General features: G+C 38.3%; 1 non-coding gene across 1 annotated transcript; it reads left to right on the top strand.

Moving 5' to 3' along the window:
• The first annotated feature begins 13,769 nt into the window (after nt 1–13,769).
• On the top strand, nt 13,770–13,877 carry LOC141619549 (small nucleolar RNA R71). Its single transcript, XR_012531737.1, has one exon. It is a non-coding gene; the product is annotated as a small nucleolar RNA R71 (small nucleolar RNA).
• Nucleotides 13,878–18,707: the final 4,830 nt, after the last annotated feature.

Raw genomic sequence — 18,707 nt, 5'->3', positions numbered from 1 at the left:
CGCGAAGCGCGGGATACTACCTAGTTTCTTTTTAACGTAGTTGCTCTTTCATGTACAAAGATTACTCTTTTATGGACTTTTAACCATTACTTTTCCATACCGTACCCTCCTTCCAGAAAGAAAAACAAATTCTCCCTAATTTTCTTCCTCACAAAATTAATCAAATCCGTCAAATTACTCAAATTATGAACTTTAGTTGTCATGTCGATCAAGTAATAATTATAATTTATTTACTTTATTAACTATGTTATATCGAATTAGTGAAATTAAATTAATTTAGACCAACGAATTAGGGTTTTATTGTTTGTTAAGTCGTTAGAAAAGTTCATGAACTGATGCATGATGCATCACGTAACAGCTCATCGGAAAAAGAAGCCAAAACGAAATGGATTGGATTATTGGAATAGTAAATTTTTAAGGCCAGCCCCTTTGATTCTTGTCCAAATGATTTCTTCACTAATTTCTTGTACAACTCCAATTTACATCATCTGATTTTTACTTCTAGTGCGTACGGAGTAATAGATCTATTTTCTCAATTGAATACTACTCCGAACGACGTAAGTCGTCAAATATTCGTCATTCGACTTCTTGAAGTTTACAAGAATTGAGATTGGATTGCTATTTCTTGGTACTGGGTGATTGGATTGATCAATTTGATAGTTGGTTCGATTAGTTTGAGAGGTTTCATTGATTTATGAAACAAAATGGAGATTGAGGGTAGAAATGACAAGGGTATAATGGTCATTTATGTCCATGATTGAGTAAATCATGTACATGAATGAGCATAACCCCTTTTTAAAGATGCACTTCGTGCGACGATCTTTGACTGACGATTGTGACTTCGTTTCTTAACCAAACTTCGTTCCGAAAGATGTTCTGGAATCCTTGCATTCCAAAGATTAAAACTTTAGCAAAAAAACAGAAGTACAAAGCACTTTGAATTGAGCAAAAATGAACGAAAACAGGTGCTGTCTACACGAGTTTGCCAAAAGCGATTTTGTTGTACTTCGTACAACAATTTTCAAACGAAGATTGTGACTTCGTTTCTTGCTCAAATCTAAATCCGAAAGATGTTCTGGAATCCTTGAAGAAAAAATATTCAAAATTTAGCAAGAAAAAGAAGCGAAAACGGATTTAAAACAAAGAAAAACGGACGAGAACAGATGCTGTCTAAAACGCGAGAAGACACGAATAAGAGAGCAAATCGATGCTCTAATTTTCGTCTAATCTCTTGTATGAATCTTATGCTTTGTTTCTAGGTATGAGAGGAGTTTTAGGATGCTTTTTACGTGAGGTTTGATGGTGATATGCTTAGGCTTTCGAGCTCTCAAAACCGTGTGCTCTTCTCTCTCTCTCTCTCTCTCTCTCTCTCTCTCTCTCTCTCTCTCTCTCTCTCTCTCTCTCTCTCTCTCTCTCGCTCTCTCTCTTTCATCCTCTTTTTTGTGTTTTTGAGGTTTTTCTTATGTATGAAGGGGAATGAATGATAGGGTTCCGTTTGTTGGCTGGTAGGGAGTTGGTTTTATGGAAGGATTCAGGAATTTTGAAGAGATATGGAGATTGGAAGTGAATAATGTGGTTATGGAAAGGATATGGGAAGGAATTATTTCGGTTGTTTGAAGGATCTTATGAACGGTTTAAGATGAGGTAAATATATCTTATACTTGTGGAATAATTAAGGAAAGATAGGGAATGGAGTAGGGCTTGGATAGAGCTCAAAAGAAGCTCGGGGAAGGCCCCTGTTTTGCCGGCGGCAAAACAGGGTGTGGGTTTGGGTTGGTGGGTGTGGGTTTGGTCAAGTCTGGGCATGTGTATGGGTCAGTTTGATGGCTTGGGTCATGAGTTGGATGACGGTGTTGATTTGGTTGGGTTGGGTTTGTGTATGGGTGGTGTTTAGTTGGTGTTGGGCTCGGGTAAAACAGGGGGAAGGGTGTGGGTTGTCGCGGGTTTGGGGTAGAAAAAGGGAAGGGAAAGGAGGGTGGTGGTGGGGTTCAAACCTGGGATGTGTGGAGGAATGGGACGGGTCAAAGCATGCCTCGAAACTCGTGCAAAAGGCCGTCCAAAAAAGAAGCTAAAACCGTCTTAAAAATCAAGTTAAAAACGCTTGAAAAATCTAATTTTTCAAATTAAATAAAGCGATAAAAACACGAAAAACCGTCACAATCTTATTTCAAATAAATTTAAATAAAAACTTTGAATGATAATTTATTTATCAAATAAATTATAAAAGCTTAAATTTTAAATAAACTTGAAAAATATGAAAACCGATGAAATAAATTTCATATATTTCAAAATAAGTTAAATTTCATTTATATTATAAAACCGTCAAATAACGCTTGTCCCGCATCACTAAACGAAATCCGCTAACGAGCGGTGTAAGTAAACATGTGTCTTATCATCATCGGGTATTTTGTCGGGATTTATGCAAATTCCAATATCGACGGATACGGGTATCTACAAACCTGCACATAGTCCCCATCTTCCTGTTGATTAGCAACCAGAGCAGATGTTTCATTTCATGACACCTCTACATTAGTTGGAGAAACAGTAGATATATTGGGGGATTTTTCCCTAACACACTGAGTATATTTCTGTTCATCAGCCTCAATAGAAATAGGATTATCCATCTAAGGAAACTGCACTTCTTGAGTAGAAATTATATCATTATTATCAATTGGTTGCAAAGAGTTTCCAACTTCACCTTACTCAAGTTGGGAAAGATTGTCAAAAACATTAGCAGTTGGAACTTGTAGAACATATTGTGAATCAGGTGAGGTACCTCTCTTCAAGGTTATTTGAGATACATTCACCCTATCCTTTCTGTTGCATACTGAGTGCATTATATTTTTTTGTGGTGAAGAGACATAAATAGTGGCATGAGGAGAGCAACCCATCTTAGGGCATTCTGAGCTACCTCCGGCAACCAGCTGACCATGACTCAACACGCCTAAAAATGAAGTACCACATATCACACAGGGATCATTTGGCTTGTCAATTGGATTCTTAGTAACAATCTTCTTCACAGGTTTTTTAGAAGTAGCAGGTCTAGACTTGTTCTTCTTGCATATCTGTAGAAGGTGACCAAGTTTACCACATCCTGAGCAGAAATGAGGCAGCCATTCATATTCTACTCTTTGTGTGGATGGACCAAATGGGATATTAAAAGCAATTTCCAAAAGGAGAGATGAGAAAATATCTACTTCAATCAAGACTCTGACAAAGGAGAGTTTGGCTTTACAAGTTGTTGGCACATCAGCAAATATGGGTCCTCCTATTTTGTTGGCCATCTTACTGAGCACACTGTTTGACCAGAGGTATGGATCTAGGTCAGGAAATAGTACCCAAGCTGGAACAATGGAGACTCTTTCTAATACGAAAATTACTCGAACTTTCGTTGGTAGCGGAAGCAAGAACGACAAGAACACGACAATGAACAGTAAAGACGATGAACAGTAACGTGAATAGTGACGGTGAACAGTACACTGTGAACAGTACGCGAATAGTATTTTTTTGATGTTTTTGATTTTATGCGAGCAATGAAAATAAAAGGGATATTTGACCGATCTAGATCTATAGATCGTTCAATGGTGATTGTTATTCAAGACCTATTGAATAGCAATCGTGTTAATGCCCGAACGCATCAAGCAAGAACAATTTTGGATCAAACGCGTTAATCCGATTCAGCAATTGCACATAGCAAATACTAGGGTTTTTCTTATTTCAATTCAACGATGTCAATAATACAATAGAAGACCTCCTTATATAGGAGTTAATCAACCAACCTAAAGCAACTAGAAAACATGCCTAAACTGACCTAGACCTGGCATCTTTGCCTTATTTTAATCCGACTAGAATTAGGAAATAAACTAGGCTCCTAACTAAACTAGGAGATAGGAAATTCTATTACAATTAAGAAAACTAATTCTAACGGTTTTAGGAAACCTTTATTCCTACTTCAAATAATAATAGAAATACTAATGATGATATATTATTCTAATCCGAATTGAACTAGAACTCCTCGAGCTTTGCTAATTTCCGAACCCAAGTATGAAACATCAGCTCCTTGAATGCCTGCGATGCTGTTTTGTTTCTACTCCCCCATCTCCTTCATTTGAGCTCGTTATTTTTGGATCACTTTCCATCTGAAAAGAGAAAGTATGAGACCATTGTTTAAGAATTAATGAATGTGATCCCACTTTCCATGGCCCTTCCTTCAAGACATTGTTCATTTCTTCCTCAGAGGAGAATTTGAAACTAAACCAACCCTTTTGAAATATTGGACCATAGGAGAGGCAATATGAGTCCAATGTTTAGTGACAAAATCTGAGAGTTGTTTCAAAGTGGGTTTTGAGCTAATTAAATGACCCATAAGAGTATATTGCCAAATCTTTAGCTCATCAGTAATATCATTTAACTCCACTTCAATTTCCTCGGAGTTCTGATATCCTTCATGAAAAGATAAGCTCATACCCACTTGATTTTTAGGTTTTACAATATCAGCACATTTCTTGGCAACCCATTTCCCATCGTTTTTACCCAGATCTTCATTTGGTTCAGTCAAATGAGAATCAGTTGAAGTAGGAACAACAACAGTTTCAGAAAGAACAGAAGAAGCAAGCAAAACAGGGTGTGTAACATTATCAGAAACAGGGGAAATTATCGAGGTTTCCTTCTCCACGATTTGCGGAGAATTAGGCACAATTGAGGGGGAATTATGCACAATTCTCTTAGAATTAGGGCAAATTTTACCAGAAGATTGAACAACAGTAACAATCACATCATTCAGTAAAATGGGTTCACGAATGGGGGATCGCGTGTTTACCTCTAATTGATCATCAGCAGCAGAATCAAGAGGAAGATCGTTATCAGAAGAAGCAGAAAAAGATGAGGATTCCGATGGTGGTCGTCCCTTAGGCGGGCGACCTCTTCCCCGCGCCATGCTTACCAGAAAACAAGGACCGCAACAATGGTGGCAGAGCTTTTTCCTAGAGAGAGAAACTTCTCTGTAAAAACATGACTAAAGAACGTAATGTTATTTTAGCCCTCGCGGATTTACTCTTGGACTCCTTCCTAAAAAGTCTCATACTATTACATTTTGTAAACACTTATAAAAATGATTTTCCATCTTTATATTACCGATATATGCACATAATTTTGCACCCTAATAGTCTCCCAAAAAATTTTGATTGATTAGAGTGCAAGGTATAATTGTGATTTGAAAACGTATTAACATGGACAATATGTCAATATGTATATAGATTATTTCCTACGTTATGACATGTACATATATATAGGACTAAAGGAGTATTAAAAAGTAGTTTCTATAAAGTTGCAAGTGAGTAATTTTAGTCCCACATAGATCTAAATGGTTCGGCCACTTAACTGCTACACCTTATCAATGATCAATATCTGGGGAAATTTCACATGAAAAATTGCACATGGCAAGCATAATTAATGTACCCTCCATCTAATTATAGAGCCACATATTCGTCTATAACTAAAGACGGGTCAAATACAATACCACATTCCTAATAGGACAAGTAACAAGTGGGGTGGTGGGGCAAAAAATGTTACCACTTTCAAGCTATTTAACCCGTCTTTAGCTATAGACGGATATCCATCTATAGCAAGACTAACTGATTAATGTATTAGGGATTACAAATTTGACACACTTTCATGAGAAAAATACTTGTGTTCTCTGAAAGAATCGTATTCTTTACTCCTAAAAATAATCCACCAACTAAAATGTTAAGAAAACTTTTCCTTTTATTAACATAATCTTTTGAATGCTCTCAAACTATGTTACTCGTATTTGTTTATGATATTTAGCTCAATTTTTGATCCAGTTTACTAATTTTGTTTCAGCTTTGTCCAAAAATGATACAAGCATTTGTTATGTTGTCATGTAGGGTGGGAAAAAGGATTATATTACGGTTAAATATGACTTGTGTATAATTATATTATATCTAATTTAATTTATGTGTATTTATTTTGAACTTTTAAATTTTTTGGTTTATATTTAAATTTTTTAACATCAAAACCGAAATTCAATTAAGCTTATGGTGTATTGTTTTTTAGTTCATTATAATTTTATGTACACAATATTTATGTAAATAAGTTCATAAACTTTACAATAAAGCTAACAAAGTCTGAAATTAAGTTTAATTATTTTATTATAAATCTCAAAAAATATACCACTAGTATAATAGGACCGTTTAAGAAGAGGTTTTCAAATGGTTCTTATAACCAAAGCTTGTAACATAAAAGGCCCTCAATTCTTATCATTTGATACTCTATGAAATTATACTGTCTTCTATTTTCTTAAGGAAAAAAAAACTGCATTTAATTGATATTAAACGAAAAAGGAAATCCCTTATTTTTATATACTAAGATAATACAATTCTCAAAAAATTTCCCTCCAAAAAAAATCCGGCTAGATATAAGGAAACAAGACTTTCTTTCACTAAATTATTATCATTTCATTAATATATAATCTTTTAATCACTATAACTTTTTCTAAACTTTAAATTGTTACTAATTTATTTAAATAAAACTGGTATAAATCTAAAAATTATAAATTGCTAAATTATTTATTATGCTATTATTCTATATTAGAGGATGACATAACACAACTTAATTCGTATAGAGAAAACTACGGAATGATATTATTAATTTTGTGACAAAACAAAATTTATTAAAACTATTTTTGAAAATTTAAAAATTGAAATCAATAGTTTTGGAGCAAAAAAATATTTTTATTAAAATACACATTTCATGACTTCACTAAATTTTCTAGTTCAATTTTCTAGTTCAATTTTCTATCCTCATATTAAAATATGAAAATTTAATGACGTATGATTAAAAATTTAAAATTGTATACTAAAAAATAAATGGTCTATATATATTATGTATGTATGTGCGGGTTCTGTACTAGTAAATATGTTAAGTAGAAAAGTAGTGGTGATGTCCGATGGGTCAAAAAAGCCAGAAAATAGGATGGTAAAAGAAGACCAAGTTTAGAGAGAATCGAGAGTAGATAGCATTCTTTTTTTTTCGGAAAGAAAACCTACCAAACGGCCAACTGATAACTAACACCCACATGCCCACATGTATTAAACTTACCTTGTCCCTATTTCAATTATCATGGCTTCCATGTTTCACTCTCTCAAGTACTTGTCTCTTTGACTTGTATATAAATTATTGTGTATAAATAAATCTATAAAAATAATAAATTTATTAAATGAGTATCATCCCATACTCGTCCGTGTTGGAGCGGATATGGGTAGATCTTTCATTGGTGGTAGGGCGGGTACGGGTAGAAAATTCCACCCGCCTTGGGTTGTTGGGCGGGGGTGGGTTTTACGTCATACCCACCAAATACCCGCCTACCACCCAATTATTAATATATATATATATATATATATATATATATATATATATATATATATATTATGATGACTTTCTTTAATGTTCTTTATTAATTTAATTGAAAATATTAAATTAAAAATACAAAAATTAAAATTTTCGATAATTCGTAGTGCGTAAAGTACATCTTGTTTAAAAAAGTATTGATAAAATTTATGACATAGGTGATTGGTGAGTAAATTGGGCGGGTACGGGTTTAGATTTTTACCTGGCGGAGCGAGTACGAGTATGGAAACCTATACCCGCCATGGGTGGTGGGGTGGGTAGGAGTATGGGTATGGCTTGGTGGGTGCGGCGACGGGGGAACCTATATCCACCCCGTCCCGCCCCAATTACATCCCTAATAATTAGAGAGCTGGTGCGGAGTAAAACTCGTCGTCAAAAGCTACCTAACCAAAACGATATTTATAACTTCACAAACTACTCTTAGCAAAGAGGTAAGTAAAGGTCGGATCCCAAGGGACGGGTATTGATGTAGGATTTTCAATTGCAAATGGTTGTGTCTTAAGGTGTCACAATTTGGGTTGAGATAGGAGATCAACTAAACTAATTAACAATATGAAAGCAAAGTAATAAAAACAAGCAAGGTGATTAAAATGAGATGTAAACAATTGATTAAAAGCACTAGGGTGTCATGGGTTCATAGAGGTTCATGGGAGTTGATCATACAAACATGTTCTCTACTAGAAGCAAGCACTTATTGTTGTGATGGGATCGAGTTAGTGTATAAGCTTACAATCCCTAAGAAGGTTTGGGTCCCGGAGCCGAATCGATTAGATTGTACAACACCTCCAAGTCGACTTAATCCTTCATATCCAACTATATGCATGGTCTAATGAGACTCGAGTTGGTGTATAAGCTTACAAGTCTCATTGAAAAGATAGGTGATGGGTAAAAAATGCAAGGATTCATAAGCTCACATTTCATCAAATATAACATGTGCATTAGTTGAAATCACAAAAAACAAGCAAATTAATTATGAAAACATATTAGATTAAGCATGAATCAATCCCCATGTTGGTTTCCCCTAATTCTCCATTAACATTAGTTAAGGAAATTACTCACTCATTATCATATTTAACATGCTAACAAGGTTGTAAATCATACTAGCAGGGCAAAACATGATGACTAAATGAAAGTGATTAACAATAATTAAAATAGGGATTAAGAGAATTATACCAATGGAGATTTCAAATAGTAAAGCAAAGAATAATAGAAGTACTTGATGATTGATGGAAGGTTGTCAATCCTCCAAATAAACCTAAATAATCTTCTAATTACCCAAAATAAATGAAGAACAATAGAGAAATTAAGAAAAGATTAAGTATTGAGATTTGTATTAAGACTAAATTAAAAGTTGATTATAAGATTAGGAGAGTATTAAGATAGCATTAAGATTGCTTACTAATTGATTACAACTTATGATAATCTAGGTAGTACAAAGAGGTATTTATACTAAAGATTAAGTACAAGGATTAGGGTTACTAAGGGCTTAAATGACTATTAAGACCCTTAAGAAAAGTTGAGGAAATGCTCCTCTCCAAGGAAATGAGCATTTCCGTTTTGCTGGTCCCGTATGGATATGCTCGTCCCGAGCGTCTTTGGTCTTGGGACAGTGGGTTCTGTCCAGTGATCCGAGCGGATCATAGAGGAGATGCTCGGATCCTTTGGCTTCAAGACGAGCGTCTTCCTCATTTTCCTCTTCTTCTTCAACTTCTTCAACTTCTTCACTCTCAACAACAATCTCCTCACCACCCATGCTAGCATCCCTAGGAGCATTAGGAAAGAACACTTTCCTATCCGCCCAACTAGGCAAAGGACATGATGGGTCAAGAAGTCCTTGCCTAGCTAGGTGTAAAAGGGGCGGATATTGAGCTCTATAGGCATTGACTCGGTCTTCATAAGCTTGCTTATGCATGTGTTGCATTAATTGAGTTAAGTAATCGTTACCTACCGCAACACCTTTGGGTCGGAATTCTTGGTAGGTGAATGGGTAGGGTGGAGTCACAATAGCGGAGGAGGAGGATTCGGCATTGAATTCCCTTTGTTGTTGTATGATCATCTCGGCTTTACCGGAGAGTGGAAGAAGATAGTTTGTGCTTTGGACATTGAATCGGCAAATCTTGTTTGGTAGAATGAAGGACTTGGCATCTTTTGTAAGCCACTCAAATTTGTTGTCAAGGTTGTCATTCTTGACCCAATGGAATTTGTGAACCATAGTGGCTAGATCAATGAGGTGGCCTCCCTTAACCGGCTTGTAAGTCCCATCTTTGTTGAAATCCTTGTTGAAGTGCCTTGCCAACCATGTTACCAATCACCCATTTACTATAAAGGCCGCACCTTCTTTGCCATGGTCGATTGTAAGCCACCTTTCGATTAAGTGTTGAAGAATATTGTATTTCTTGGTGAACTTCTTATCGACATTCAAGGTTGACTCAAGATAGATGAAATCAAGTTCGGTGAAATGATTAATCCCTTTTCTAGCAATAAGAGTATTTCCCACAACCTTGTGCCACACCCTTATGCCCGAATGGTGAACATAAAGGGCACGACACTCATGGTATGATTCAAATTTTCTTCCGGTGATAGCTTTCCACAAAGGGGCGGGATCATATTTTGAAGGTTTCTTCACATAAGTCGAGTCATCATCAAGACCGAACACCTTGCCAAACTCATTAAAGGACATCTTTCTATCCACATTCTCAAGGCGGAATTCAATATTCCTTCGAGTCTCCACCTTTGTGACTTTCAATGAACTTAGAAATTCTAAGGTGAGGGAGGGGTAGGTCAATTCTTGCATATCAAATAATGTAAGCAACCCCATAGACTCAAAGAAGTTCTTGGTTCTTTCAAGGACACCCAATTTGGTCAAACCATCTTGGCAAATAAACTTGGTTGGCAAAATCGATTTCTTAGCAAGAGACATAAAATTTTTCCTATGAGAATCGGATGTGAAAGTTTCCACCATTGAAAAAGGAGTTTCTTGAATTTCCACTCTTGCTTGTTGAACCACCAAAGCTTTGGAAGCTTGAAGAGCTTGTTGCCTCTTTGAAAGATTTGATTTTGTAGGTGCCTTGTTTCCACCTTTAGTCCTAGCCATTATTCTTCTCCTTGTATGTATCAACAATCAATGATTTACTTGAAATCTTCTAGTATCCTCAAGCTTCAATGAATCCCAAACCGATTTAGGATTTTTGAAATTTGCTTATAACCCTAGAAAATCGATTCAATTTTTGAGGATTTGGATGTTTGAATGACTTTTTGTTGATAAAGGAGTGATTTGATTGAGTTTTGAGGAAATTTGGAATTGATTTGGGTGAATTTAGTTGAGGAAATTGAGTTTTATGGATGGAGGGATTGAGGGTTTTCAGAGTGTGTTTGTGTTTTGAATAGAATGAAATGAAATGGGAAAGGGGGTTTAAAATCCCGTGTTTTTGAATTTCAGCAGGAGGAGACGAGCGTCTTAGGCACGGGACGCTCGGATTATAGCTCAGTCAGCTTTAAAAAATAAAACCCGTGTTGAGACGAGCGTCCTGAGGAGGAGACGAGCGGATTCTGGCTTGAGACGAGCGGATTGTTCTGGGGACGCTCGGATTCATAGTCAGAGTGAAATCCCAAATTTTGATGTAACCAGGACGAGCGGATTCTCACTGAGACGAGCGGATTCTTGAGGAGACGCTCGGATTGTAGTTCAGTACCAATTTTTTTCTTTTCAGCTCTGTGAAGACGAGCGTCTTATTGCTCGGAAGCTCGGATGTCATCCAAGACGAGCGGCTTCCCTCTGGGATGCTTGGATCATTCTTGTACCTCACGGGTTCAGTTCCACCCGTGGGTATTTTCATATCCCAAGTCATTTCTTCTTCATTCCTTTGGTCTTCATTGTGGGTGCACTATGAAGGCTCGGATAGCCTAGGCAATTGCTATCCCCACACTAAGTCAAAATACTACACATCAAGAAACATTTGAGTCCCTCCCTCACTTTCTCTCAAAATGAAAATCTTGATCAAAATGTACAAATGTAAATCCAAAATTGACAAAAATGCAATACAAGAATAAAAATGCGAGTTAAGGGGTTAGAATATTTACAAATGGTGGTTTAGGGAGGACTCCACCAAACTCTCACTCTTGAGATGAGATGTCAAGGGGGCATATCCAAGGTGTTGTTGATGTTGCTCAACACCTTGAAGAAGTAGTCGAAGGCTTGTTCATTGTCATTATAAAGATCTTCAATAGACCTTTGCACATTGTGTTCTTCATTGTGGTGTTGAGTCAAAATGGTCACCAAAGCCTTGGTCTAAGGTCATAGCATTACCAATTTAGGGATTGACTAACCCATCGAATTCGTCATGCCATAGACCACAAACTTCACTAGCTTGCTTCCATATAGTATCATGAGTTGATGGAAACAACTCCTCTTTCTTGTTATCATGGCCAATGAGGCCTTCTTCATTACTTGTCATGAGTGGTGGTCAGTTATTCAAGCTCTCATTGTTGCAAATTCCTTGCTCTTTGGACGGACCATCTTGAAGATTATCCTATTTCTTCTTCCATATGGGTGGTGATTCTTTACCCATAGCTTGTTCTTTGCATTGAGGTGCCAACTTCTTCCTATCACTTTCTCGGCTATAATGATCGATCATGAAACATGGCTCATGTAAGTGGGGAGCTCTCATTGTCTTGTCGAGGTTAAAAGTGATTGTTTCATCTCCCACTTCATGTGTGAGTTCTCCATGTTTCACATCAATCACTGCTCCCGAGGTATGTAAGAATGGTCTTCTTAAATCATAGGAATGTTGGAGTCTTCCTCCATGTCAACAATAACAAAGTCACCGGGTTGAAGAACTTACCAATTCTTACTGGCACATCCTCCCATACCCCTAAAGGTGTCTTCGTTGATCGATCCGCCATTTGAAGTGTGATATTAGTGCACTTGAGTTCTCCCATTCCTAGCCTTTTGCACATCGAGTATGGCATGACACTCACACTTGCCCCAAGGTCAGATAAAGCTTTGTTGATTGTAGTGTCGCCAATGGTGCATGGAATAGAGAAACTTCCCGGATCCTTGAGTTTTGGAGGTGAACTTCCTTGTAGGATGTCACTACTCACCTTAGTGAACGCAATAGTCTATAGCTTCCGGATGGATTTCTTCTTTCTGAGAATATCTTTCATGTATTTCGCATAGGCCGGAACATGATTGATTAACTCCGTGAATGGAATTGAGACTTCCAAGTTCTTCACAATCTCCATGAACTTTCCAAGTTGTTCATCGATGTTAGGCTTAGCTTGACGAATTGGAAATGGAAGTCTAATCACAATAGGCTCTTTCTCCTTAGCCTTCTCTTCATTCTTCTTTTTTAAAACTTCTTGAATGGTGGTGGGTTCTTCTTCTTTCTCAGAGTTTTCAACAACTCTTTCCTTGCCACTAGCCTTCACAACATCTTCCTCAATGGGCCTCTTCGTCCCTTCATACCTTGTACTACTCCTCAAATGGATGGCACTCACCGACTCATGTCTTGGGGGATTACCTTGAGGTGGTAATTGTCCCTTTTGTCTTTGAGAGCTAGAAGATGCTAATTGAGACATTTATGTCTCCAACATCTTTGTGTGAGCTAGTATGTTGTTGATGGTGATATCTTTTGCTTGGCTATCTTTTTGCATTTGAGTGAAAAATTCTTGTTGATTCTTTTGCATTTGGAGGACCGCTTTTTGAAAATCAAAGCCTTGGTCATTGGATTGATTGTAAGAGGGTTAATTTTGATAACCTTGGCTTTGGTAAAAGGGTCTTTGAGCTTGATTTCTCATTGGAGGTGGGGTGTATGTTGGTTGAGGGTTTTGAACATTTTGGCTTTTGTATGAAAGGTTGGGATGGAAATTGGTATTCTCATTGTAATAGTTGGAATAAGGGGTGCCACTCTTGTATGCTTGGAAAGCATTCACTTGTTCACTTGTTCCCCTACATTCACTTTGGTCATGTCCCAAAGTTCCACAACTATCACATACTCCACTTGGAATTGATGATGATGCTACCATAGCATTAACATGTTGCTTGGTGATTTGGAGGCCTCTTCAAGATTAGCCATGGCCTTCTCAAACTTCAAATTAATGGTGTCAATGTGAGCACTTAGTTGAGCACCAAATTGAGTAATGGAATCCACCTCATGCTTACCTCCTCTAGTAGCCTTCCGAGGTCTACTATATTGCGAGTTATGGACCGCCATTTCTTCAATTTTGTTTGATGTTTGATTGTCATGAACTTCGGTGAGCATACCATAGGATCCCATATTGAGGATTTTTCGGGAGTCTTCATATAGACCATTCCAAAATTGTTGTACAAGGAACCACTCGCTAAGTCGATGGTGTGGACAAGAACGACAAGTGTCCTTGAATCTCTCCCATGCTTCGTACAAAGATTCCTCATCCCTTTGTTTGAACCCAGTGATTTGGGCTCTCAACATGTTAGTCTTTTCCGGAGGATAGAATTTCTTGTAGAAAGCAAGTGCCAATTTCTTCCAAGAATCAATACCAAGAGTAGCCTTGTCTAGGCTTTTCAACCATTGTTTCGCGGTACCATTCAAAGAAAAAGGAAATAAGACCCATCGGATTTGGTCTTGAGTAACTCCGGTTTGAGAAATCGCATCACAATAGTCACAAAAAGTCTTCATATGTTGCAGCAGGAGCCACTGACCAGGGCACCTCACATCAGCAGACAGGCCAAAACAACACCACACCCATCTCAGAGACCAGTCAAGCTGAGCTAAGTTTAGTGGCCAATAAGTATGAGTACAAGCCCAACCGTCAGCTGCCACCATGGCCAGCTGGTTGGTCACTGAATTAGGCTCAGAAAAGTCCTAGGGGTCCAAGGAAAAATCACAATGCAAGTCCTAGAAATCCAAGCTGGACAGATCTCGCGCAAAGAAATGACAAACAACAAAAGCAACCTTTCCATTTCTGGCTAAACCATGAGGAAAAAGCACACAAAGAACTTTTGGCTTGTCTTCCCATATACCAGATACAACCTAGAGCCAATTTTAATGCCAAGGACTCAATCATTTCGTCCTCAAGTGCCTACATTCAACAGAAAAGCCAGCAATGCAGCAAAGGACCACAACCTGTCACTGTCACCTGCATTTCTCTTTTGTTTTCATTCCAGTTCATAATTAAGAGCTTTTAAACCGTTGTAATATTGTACTTGGACTCTTACCAGCATGTGAGGAGGGATCCTGACCCTTGGATGTAGTTTCCTTTCAAGTTTGTAACCTAAAAAGGCCTATATAAGGACCTCAACTCAGACTGTTGTAACACGGCTGATTTATGAATGAAACCTGAGATTTCTCTCAAATTTAAACCTCTTAATCTTGTGCTTAGACTGTAGATTAGAGTTAGGCTTGATAATAACCTGTGCCTAGACTGTGGTTATTGATTAAGTACCTGTTAGTAGAGTATAAACTTTCTTGTGCTGAGACTGTGGTTAGTTTAGCTTTGGTGTTTGTTTCAGTTGAGTCTTTCCTGTGTTAATCTGTGGAATTTCTTAACTCTAACACCCCAAATTGTTAGCTTAATTCCCTGTGAGTATTCTGTGGGTTTTCAGTTGATAATTATATCCAAAGTTTCCTCCTTTCAGTCACTATTCCAGAACTGTCTCAATTGCAGTCCTTTGTGTCTATTAGTCAGTTCAGTTGAGTCTTAAAATTACTTTGAGTCCTCTAAAAATCCTGGAGTTTTGCTCAGAGTTAGTTCTCATATCCAAGTAAATTACTGCCAAGTTTCATGATTTTAGGAGGTCATGTCATAATTTTATTAATTAGCACAAGTTCATAGCATTCCTGAGAAACTGTCTTTGGTTTGCTGGTTTGTTTGTTGTATTTGTCTAAACCCTTGGACATTACACTGCAAATTGGTATATCAGAGCAAGGTTTTAACACGATTCCATCTTGTGTTAGTCTTGGGAAGGAAAGTGAGTTCATTTTACCCTAACTACAACAAAACTACAAAAATAACCCATGAGTGAAGAGAGATTTACTGGTATTGAGACCAGGGTGGATCAGATAGCAGGAAGAATCAATGAACTGGTAAATATTGTCAACACTCTTGCAGAAGGAGTTCCTAACCATGATCCAAGGAGGCCACCCTACAGAGGCAGAGGCAGGGGTAGAGGCTTTGTTGGAGCAGGAAGAGGACAACAATACCACCAGGAACATGGAGAAGACATGTCAGATACTGATGAATCTATGGCAGAGGGCATCTACATGGAAAGAGACAAAGATATAAAGGTAGAAATTCTTGATTTATATGGTAGTTTAAACCCTGAAGATTTGTTAGACTGGATTAGAACTGTTGAGAGAGTCTTTGAATTTAAGGGATATACTGACAGGAAAGCTTTCAAAGTTTCTATCCTTAACTTCAAAGGTTATGCCTCACTTTGGTATGAAACCCTGAAAAGCCAGAGAATGAGAGAAGGCAAGGAACCCATTAAATCTTGGCTAAAACTTAAAAAGAAATTGAAGGACAAGTTTATAGCTAAAGATTACACATAGGATATGTTTATTAAGTTAACCCAGCTGAAACAAGACCAACAATCTGTTGAGTCTTATCTTAGGAGCTTTGAACAACTTACCCTGCAATGTGAGATCGAAAAGCCCGAAGAAAATTGCTAGGTTTGTTGAGGGCTTAGATCCTAAAATTGCTATAAGGGTTAGAATGCAGCAAGTTTGGTCCTTTGATGAGGCAGTCAACCTGGCATTGAGGATTGAAAAGATGGGAAAAGCCAAGGTCACTGCTTCCAAACCCCTTACCAGATCCACTTTCAAACCTTTTTCTGGGGTTAGGATTGGAGAAATTCTAAAACTTGCAACCCAACCAACACCAGACAAGGGGAAGAGTCATGTGAATCCTAGAACCAACACACCTGTGACTGATGGGAAAATTAAATGCTTCCAGTGCCAAGGGTATGGCCATTTTAGGAAGGACTATCCTTCTAAGAGAACCTTGACAGCAATGGAAGTAGAACAGTGGGAGAGGGAAGGTTTGGTTCAGTATGAGGAAGATGAGACCCTGATAATGGAGGAAGTGGAGGCGAAGGAGAACAGAACAAGATGCGGTTGTGGCCCCCCCGATACAGTCACAACTTAGTCTTGTGGAGGGTCATGCATTCAGCACTCACCCTCGGGAAGCGATCAAAGATCCCTGATATTCAGAACCAGATGCACAGTCCAGGGGAGGGTTTGTAACCTAATCATAGATGGGGGAAGTTGTACAAATGTGGCATCAAATGCCATGGTTAGCAAACTCAACCTGACAACTCAAGAGCACCCAAACCCTTACAAGTTGAGATGGTTGAATAAGGGAGCAGAAGTGAGAATGGACAAACAATGCTTGGTTCCATTTTCTATTGGAAAGGTGTATAAAGATGAAGTCCTGTGTGATATTGTCCCAATGGATGCCTGCCACCTACTCCTGGGGAGGCCATGGGAGTATGACAGGAATACCACTCACCATGGGAAGGATAACATCTATAGTTTCAAGCATGAAGGCAAGAAGGTCACCCTGACCCCATTACCACCCAACCAGAGAAACTATGGATGTCCAAGTATGCCAGAGGAGGGCAATGGCGTGCTATTTCTTTCTGAGGCAGCCATGATCAAAGAAATGAAGCAAGAACAGCCTGTCTGGGTATTACTATCCAAAGAAGTCAGCAAGGAAGGGAGCCCTGAGATGCCTGCTGAAGTTAGGCCATTAATTCAGAGGTATAAGGAAGTGTTTCCAAGAGAACTGCCTAGTGGGTTGCCACCATTGAGAGGTATTGAGCACCACATAGACCTTGTTCCAGGCTCAGTGCTTCCCAACAGGCCAGCTTATAGAAGTGATCCAGCTGCTACCAAAGAATTACAAAGCCAAATTGAGGAACTTATGAGCAAAGGATTTGTCAGGGAATCTCTCAGTCCTTGTGCAGTCCCTACTCTACTTGTTCCAAAGAAAGATGGGACATGGAGGATGTGTATTGACAGCAGGGCCATTAACAACATCACTGTCAAGTACAGATTCCCAATCCCAAGGTTGGATGACATGTTAGATGAGCTCAGTGGTGCCATGATTTTTTCTAAAATTGATCTCAGGCAAGGGTACCATCAAGTCAGGATAAGGGAAGGAGATGAGTGGAAGACTGCCTTCAAAACTAAACATGGACTGTATAAGTGGCTTGTGATGCCATTTGGTCTTTCTAATGCACCAAGCACCTTTATGAGACTGATGACTGAGGTGCTAAGGCCATGTTTAGGCAAATTTGCAGTGGTCTACTTTGATGATATCTTGGTTTATAAAGAGTAAAAGAGAACACCGAAACATCTTGAAGCTGTGTTCAGGATCCTCAAGGAACAAAAACTATTTGGCAAACTGGAGAAATGCACTTTTATGGTTGAAGAAGTGGCATTCCTAGGGTACATTGTCTCTGGGAGGGGGATTACAGTTGATCAGGACAAAGCTGCAGCCATTCAATCATGGCCAACTCCTAAAACAATCACTGAGGTGAGGGGGTTCCATGGATTGGCCTTCTTTTATAGGAGATTCATCAAGAACTTCAGTTCAGTTGTTGCTCCAATTACTGAGTGTATGAAGAAAGGGGAGTTCCACTGGACTGAGAGTGCTCAACAGTCCTTTGAGAGGATTAAGAAATTGATGTGTGAGACTCCTATTCTGAAATTACCAGACTTTGATCAACTCTTTGAAGTAGAGTGTGATGCCAGTGGAGTAGGCATTGGTGCAGTCCTTATCCAAGCTCGAAAACACGTAGCTTACTTGGTGAGAAGTTGAATGGAGCTAAATTAAAGTATTCTACCTATGACAAGGAATTTTATGCAATTATCAGGGCAATCATGCATTGGAGTCACTATTTGAAGCCAAAGCCATTTGTGTTACACTCTGATCATGAAGCTTTGAAGTATATAAATGGTCAACACAAATTGAGTCACAGACATGCTAAGTGGGTGGAGTACTTGCAGTCATTCACTTTTTCCAGCAAGTATAAGGAAGGAAAACAAAATGTAGTGGCAGATGCACTATCAAGGAGGCACTCCTTACTGTCAGCTATGGGAACCAGGGTCCTTGGTTTTGAGTTCATGAAAGAGATGTACAGGGAAGACCCTAACTTCTCTGAGGAGTGGATCACACAGGTTGAGGGGCATAGGGTTCCAGGGAACAAATACTTACTGCAAAATGGGTTTCTATTCCAAGGGAACAAGCTCTGTGTTCACAGGGGTTCCTACAGGGACCTCCTAATCAGGGAAGTCCAT

This window comes from Silene latifolia, chromosome 1, assembly GCF_048544455.1.
Source record: "Silene latifolia isolate original U9 population chromosome 1, ASM4854445v1, whole genome shotgun sequence".
NCBI lineage: Eukaryota > Viridiplantae > Streptophyta > Magnoliopsida > Caryophyllales > Caryophyllaceae > Silene > Silene latifolia.
The sequence above is the reverse complement of the archived record's forward strand: the minus strand, read 5'-3'. Positions and strand labels throughout refer to the sequence as shown.